This window comes from Priapulus caudatus, unplaced genomic scaffold, assembly GCF_000485595.1.
Source record: "Priapulus caudatus unplaced genomic scaffold, Priapulus_caudatus-5.0.1 Scaffold1148, whole genome shotgun sequence".
NCBI classification, from domain to species: Eukaryota; Metazoa; Priapulida; class Priapulimorpha; order Priapulimorphida; family Priapulidae; genus Priapulus; species Priapulus caudatus.
This window is the reverse complement of record NW_014578209.1, coordinates 54,319-61,146: the sequence shown is the minus strand read 5'-3', so window position 1 is coordinate 61,146 and position 6,828 is coordinate 54,319. Positions and strand designations below refer to the sequence as shown.

The 6,828-nt window shown below is 46.0% G+C and overlaps 1 protein-coding gene across 1 annotated transcript in view; it reads right to left on the bottom strand.

The window, feature by feature from the left end:
* The window catches only part of LOC106815561 (glutamate decarboxylase 1-like), a 28,168-nt gene that overhangs the window by 14,953 nt on the left and 6,387 nt on the right, over positions 1-6,828 (bottom strand). The window lies entirely within an intron of this gene.

Sequence of the window (6,828 nt, the reverse complement as noted above, 5' to 3'; positions counted from 1 at the left end):
GGAGAGACGAGAAGGAGGAGAGAGAGAAGGAGAAGGGGAGGGAGGAGTGAGGGAGAGAGACGATGGAGAGTGTAGTGTTAGGAGAAAAGAGACAGTTGTGAGCGAGTATGTGTGTTGTGTGTGTGTGTGTGGTGGGTGTGTTGTGTGTGTGATTGTCTGTGTGTTGTGTGGTGTGTGTGTGTGTGTGTGTGTGTGTGTGTGTGTGTGTGTGTCTGTGTGTGTATTGTGTGTGTGTGTGTGTGTGTGTGTGGATGGTGTGTGTGTGTGATGTGTGTGTGTGTGTGTGTGTGTGTGGTGGTGTGTGTTAGAACAGCATAGAAAAGAGAGAGAGGGGAGGGAGGAGTATGAAGTAGATAGATAGAGAGAGAGAGACAGAGACGGGGGAGAGAAAGGAGGGTGGCAGGAAGAGGATAAGAAGGAGGGGGAGGGGAAAGGTGGGATGAGGCGTTTCCGGCGGCAGTCAAAAATACTCGTCGAAGCGATTAGGAAGAAAAAAAAAAAAAAAAAACAAAAATAAAAAAAAATTGGCGAGTCTAACTTCGTCCGCTTTACAGTGAATTCACTGCTTGCGTTCATTAATAAGCCTCTAAACTCTATGACTGACAAGCAATACAACAATTATTTGTTATAGGAAGAATCCTCTAATGAATAATAGGTTCATGAGGAGAGCGTATATGCGTATGTCGTGTTTTGTCATAGCATGCTAGCAGAACAGGTTGGCTATACGGCGAGTCACTGTTCGACAATTGTACGATATTTTACAATAGCGAGGGTTGGTACTTGTCTAGCGTATCCTTATTCGACATTAGGCACATGGTAAAGAAATAATAAAGAGATGTCGTTAAAATAATATTAAAATAATTCTATTAAGTAATAGTTTTTTTTTATTGTCGCATGTGTATACTCGGCATACCGATATATATATTTATATAGTTTATATATATATCATATATATATATATATATTATATATATATATAATAGTGACACTATACGTATGACGTAGTTAATGATAATAAGTCGGGTGGAAGTCTAGATGAAAGGGACATCAGAATTGGTTTATTCTATACCTCGTGTCAATTATGCGAGGGTCCACATTAGTTTTAATGATCGTTTCATTATTTTTCACCGGTGGCGACATGATGAGAAGTGTTTCTATGAGATTCGTCAGTTACTGGTCGTTGCTGATTCCGCGTTTTTCCCTGGAACGTGACAGCGCGCGAGAGAGAGATAGAGAGCGTGAAAGAGAAAAGAGAGAGGCAGAGAGAGAGACGAGGAGAGAGGAGATGGCGAGAGAGACGAGAGGCGAGAGAGAGAGAGAGAAAGTGAAAGAGAGAGAGAGAGAGAAAAGGAGAGAGGGAGAGAGAGAGGCGCGCGCGAGCGAGAGAGGGAGAGAGAGAGAGAGGAGGAAGCAGAGGCGAGAGAGAGAGAGAGAGAGAGACGAGAGAGAGAGAGAGAGAGAAAGAGCAGAGAGAGACAGGGAAGAGAGAGAGAGAGAGGAGGAGAGAGTGAGAGAAAGAGAGAGAAGAGAGAGAGAAAGAGAGAGAGAGACGAGAGAGAGTCAGAGAACGTTGGTTACGACATGCTCAAGTACTGTAATTGCTGCCGGGTTTATTGTTGAGTAATAGTCCGAAGGATTCTGGGGGTCGGCGTGCTCTGACCGTTGTCCAGCTCACGAGTTCCTTCCGCGAGTATAGTGATGGAATCGCGAGGAGACAATGAAAGCGAACAAACATGGCCGCTATAGCAGCTGCGGCGGTTTGTCGAGAGGCGTACAGCGCGGCGGCGGTTATATGTGAAGTTATCCTCGATTCAATAGCAATTCTCCATCTCTACTCCTTATTCTCTCCCCATCTATCTTCTCTCTCCCCTCTCACTGACTCTTTTTTTCCCTCTCTCTCTCTCTCTCTCGGTCTCTCTCTCCTCTTCTCCTGCTCTTCTCTCTCTTGCTCGCTTTTCTCTGATTTCTCCTCTCTTCTCTGCTCTCTGTCTCTCTTCCCTCTTCTCTTCTCTTCTCTTTTTCTTTTTTCTCGAACCTCTCGCGCTGCGAGTTCATCCAAGGCGTTCCCGCGATGCGGCGGTGCTGTGCGTGGCTGTGCCGTGCGTGCGTGCGTGCGTGGTGGTGTGTGTGCAGATGTGTTATCTCGCCGCGCGCCGCGCCATCTCGGTTAATAACGCCATTCGGCTTATCGTTACATGTAAAATGGGATATGCGCGCGCGCCCATTTCTGAATGGGCAATGATTACCATTAGACGGCGCACTTGAACGCTACTGGTGAGCGGAGATGTTTGCGGAGGACGCTATCGCGACGATGGTGATGGTATCGTCATTGTGTCACTGGAGAGGCGAGTCTGCGATAGCGTCTCTCGGAACCGTTTCTAGCGTAATGAATGCAGGGAGAAAGAAGAAGAGAATTGTTCGCTCGCCTCTAGCTGCTGCTGCTGCCAGTTATTGACGCGTTTCGTGTTATTACAAAATTCTTCTGCGATTCACTGCGGACTCTCGCTCTCTCTCTTCGCTCTCTCTTCTCTCTTCTCTCGGGTGTTCTCTCTCTCTTCCTCTCGCTTTCTCCTCTCTCTTTCAGTCTGTTGTCTTTGCTCTCCCTTTTCTTCGTCGGGCCTTTCCTTGCCGTCACAGCCGCGATGGGCATCATGACACCATATCACAGAATTGAGAATACAATAAGGATATGTTTGAGACTCGATACGCGCACGTGACGTCCAGACCGTCATGCTGATTTAATATACAAGTAACGTCAGAGGATATCGTCTGCGATTCTATGGCCCGCGTGACGTCACCCAGCAAGCCTTTGTTAGAACCACCGTTTAGCACTAAGTATGTCTGCTACTGATAACAGGTGTTCTGGTTTTTAATATGATATGATGTCGAAATACGGGCGTGAGGAAAGGCTCGCAATAAATACGGGAATAATAATGTATAGAGGCATCGGGAAGCACAGGTATAGCGTATGTCTTTCAAACAACGGCGGGAAAAACAAACGTTATCTCGCATTACCGATCCCGCATCTTGTTAGTTTGGCCATCGCTTAAATTACTATACGTAATGAGCCAAAATGTGCGTAACCAACGACGTTCTGATCACGTGATTATAAGCGTCTATACATTCATTGTACCCGATGTGAACACCATTTTGACTAAGTCTATTTGATAGTCTGTCGATAGCATTTTGGTACGTGTCTAGAAAAAATTTTATTTAATGAAAGATAGCAGACAGCTGCTACTAGCTTGGCGAGTTAACAGAGGGACATGTCTGAAATATCAATATACAGTCGTCTGCTTTCAAACTAGGCAACAAGAGTTCATGAATAGCGTTTAATCAGTGTGTAACGAAGTTGCAACCTTTTTATAGCATTGAGTTTTTTTAGATTATTCGCGGATCAAATGGGCATTGTCGAAAAAGTCATAAGCATTTTCACTTGCAAGTAGTTTTTCTTTCTCAGAAGGAAATGTTATCGCCGCGACAGTATTATAATAGAGTAGTATATAAACCGAACGCCGGACAGAATTTCTTAAATGCGTGTGTTGCTGAAGTGCGCTCGGCGTTGCGGCAGCGTAGTATAAAAGTATAGAGTAGTATAAATACAATTCACAATATATATATCTAGTATGGAGAATTTCTATTCGGCATCTATTATGTTTCACCGATTCCGTAAGCTCCGCGAGAAAACTCCTTGCCAAGGAAATTATTAATCGAATAAGTCATGATGAAAATCTAGGTGTCGCGATAGATACTGTCGCTAATAATCTTTCTTGGCTTGCTCAACATAAGAGGGTAAGCGTTGAAAGCTCTCAGGGACCACACACTCTGGACAGCTGTGTTCGACAGTGGGGCGATATTAAACATGAGAAGGTACATTGATACTTATACGCGACATTTGAATAGAACATTTCGCTTCAGATTTTGATTTGCTCTGTGCCTGAGCCCAAAATACTGCGTAACTCGCCGTGCATAGTTTATCGGGAACGAAAGCACGTGAAATATCACACCGCGAGATTATAACTGTTGAAGATAGATGCAATGAGATAAGGTCAATTATACCAGATGACACAGACAGATATGCTTCAGAGAGAAGGAGTCCTGATATCAAACCACGACGGAGAGATACTCAACGTTAACTCCGTTAACGAGGACGTAAGCATCTAAGGGTGATGGGCAAGCGACAGATGCACCTAGACTCTGATAACAAAAAAAAATTAGCGTAGGCGCAATAAATTGCAAGTACCAAATATAAAACTAATAAATTAATGACCAAAATAAGTACAAAAAAAATCATTCTTCAACCTAACGTTATTTTACATGTATTTTTAGCTATTTAAAAAGAATTACGCTTCTTTCCGTGATATTTGCTCGCTATCTCTGCGTTGCGGCGAGGAAAACTCACGGAGAGGTTTATAATCAAACATGGCGCCGCACGACTGAAGCAGCGCGACGCGTGAAGCCGCGCGCGATGATAAACATAATTACGTATCGTCATCAGTTGGCGTCACTCACATGTTTGTGTTAGCAACGGGCGTCAGCCATTCTCCTGCTAAACTCACGCTGTCGCAGACGCGGACGGGGGGAACAGCTGCGTTGAAGTAATCGTGGTGACGCTGAAGAATCAGAACGCTTGCGAGTGTTTTGCATCGCGCGCGTTCGAAGAGAAATAGTCGCGCGAGCGCTAAAAGCTAAATTAGTGTAAATGTAGACTAAAACGAATGACTAAAGTGGCGCATAGGAAATACATGACATAAGATGGTTTGTTTTATGAATTAAATAAATAATAAATGGTGGTGCTAGCATTATCAGGATAATAAGATAAAAGTACGCGTCAGCTGACATGTGCTAGTAAATGTGAAAATGGCGTGAGTTTTTAAGCAAGGTTAATTTATTTAAAAAATTGAGTTTAAATGTTAAATATGTAAGGCGTTACATCGACGAAGCTAACCAACACAGCTGTGAGTAAGCACATGATACGAGACTGTCAGGGCCGGTAACTTTATGATCTCGGCCTTAAAGACGCGACTAACAGTCGATGCTTTAATATGCATGTATAGATTAGTCTATAAATGCCCCGCACCACACACGCACGCACACAACACACACACACACCACACACACCCCCCACACAGCACACGCACGCACGCACCGCACGCACGCGAGCACGCCCACCAGCACCACCCCACCACTACACGCACACGCACGCAACGCAGCACGCACGACACGCGCAGCGCCCCACACACACACACACACACACCACACACAACACACACCACACACCACACCACACGAAGAAGCCCTTAGGTGTGTATAGCATAGTATCTCTATTCAATCCGAGTTTATTTAAACAGATTTATTTCACCGATGTCATTATAATTACGTATTATCTCCGCATTATTACGCCATACGATTAATTAATATACATATAGCGCCGGTAGATATAATATATAATATATATATATTATACTTATATATATATATATATATATATATGGGACGCGCAAACGCCGTGTGTGTTACAAGTAGGAAGTCATTAGGTGGCTCTATGTGAGAGCATCCGCGGGGGTTGCCCCCCACCCCTCCACATCCATGCCATCAGTCGTAATGCCAGGCGGACTGCCAGTGATATTACCACTGCTGTCCAAGTAACCAAGTGCCGGCAAATTGACGTTGGCTATGGATCCAATGCGCGTGTAAACAGGGGATTATGAAGGGCGGAGTATCTGTCGGTGCAATGCGACCGTCAGCATGAAGGTATTACGTGCCTTCAGGCGCAGACGCGCGTGTGCGAGTTTCACGAACCCGCCACGTATCGTATATTTGCGGCTACTGCTAAATACTGCTGGCCGCCCGCCTACACTCGCTGCTGTCGGTGTATTTCCCGTAATTAAATTTGAACTTTCTTTTCAATATCGCGGGCATCGGACGAGGCAAATATTTGACTAGCACTTAATTTCAATAAAATGACCAAATACTCGCACCACGGCCGACGCTGCGCCGACGTCGCCGAACATATGTCGGTTATCCGACGATCGATGGAACTTTCGACGGATGCCTTTTGTGTGACTGTGCGGCTATTGCGCTATGCGCTATAGAAAGCCGTTTGTCCACACGCGCGCGAGTGAGAGAGAGAGAGCGTTCTGGGATGCTGAGACAAGAGGAGGAGACAGAGGGCGAACGATGCTGCGTATACCCGGCAGTTACGGCCGACAATGGTACAGTGAGAGAGGTAGAGAGAGAGAGAGAGGGAGAAGGGGAAGAGAGAGAGAGAGGTAGAGAGAGAGAGGGGGGAGAAGGGGAAGAGAGAGAGAGGTAGAGCGAGTGTGAGAGAGAGAGGGAGAGGGAGGAAGGGAGACCGACGTAGAGACAGAGTGAGAAAAACAGAGAGAGAAAGTGACAGAGATAGATAGACGGAGAGAGAGGGGGAGAGAGAAAGAGAGAGGTAGACGGAGAGAGAGGAAGAGAAAAGAGCGCACGCGAGAGGAGATTGCCGCTGTTGCTGCCGCTGCCGCTGCCGCTGCCGCTGTTGCTGCCGCTGCCGCTGTTGCTGCCGCTGCCGCTGTTGCTGCCGCTGTTGCTGCCGCTGTTGCTGCTGCTGCCGCTGCTGCGATGTAAACTATAGCAAGCATACATCGAGCTGTCTTTATACGTGATACTGCACCCACCACGCCGTAACGCCGACGGAATATGAATAAGTGGAGAATGATTTAGATTAGACACATATCCGCGGGTACTATAGCGTGTGTAAATTACTCCCTGAGCCAGCCATCCATCCGTCTGCGCGCGCCGTACATCGTCTGCTAGGCGCGTATATATACGTGGTGGTGG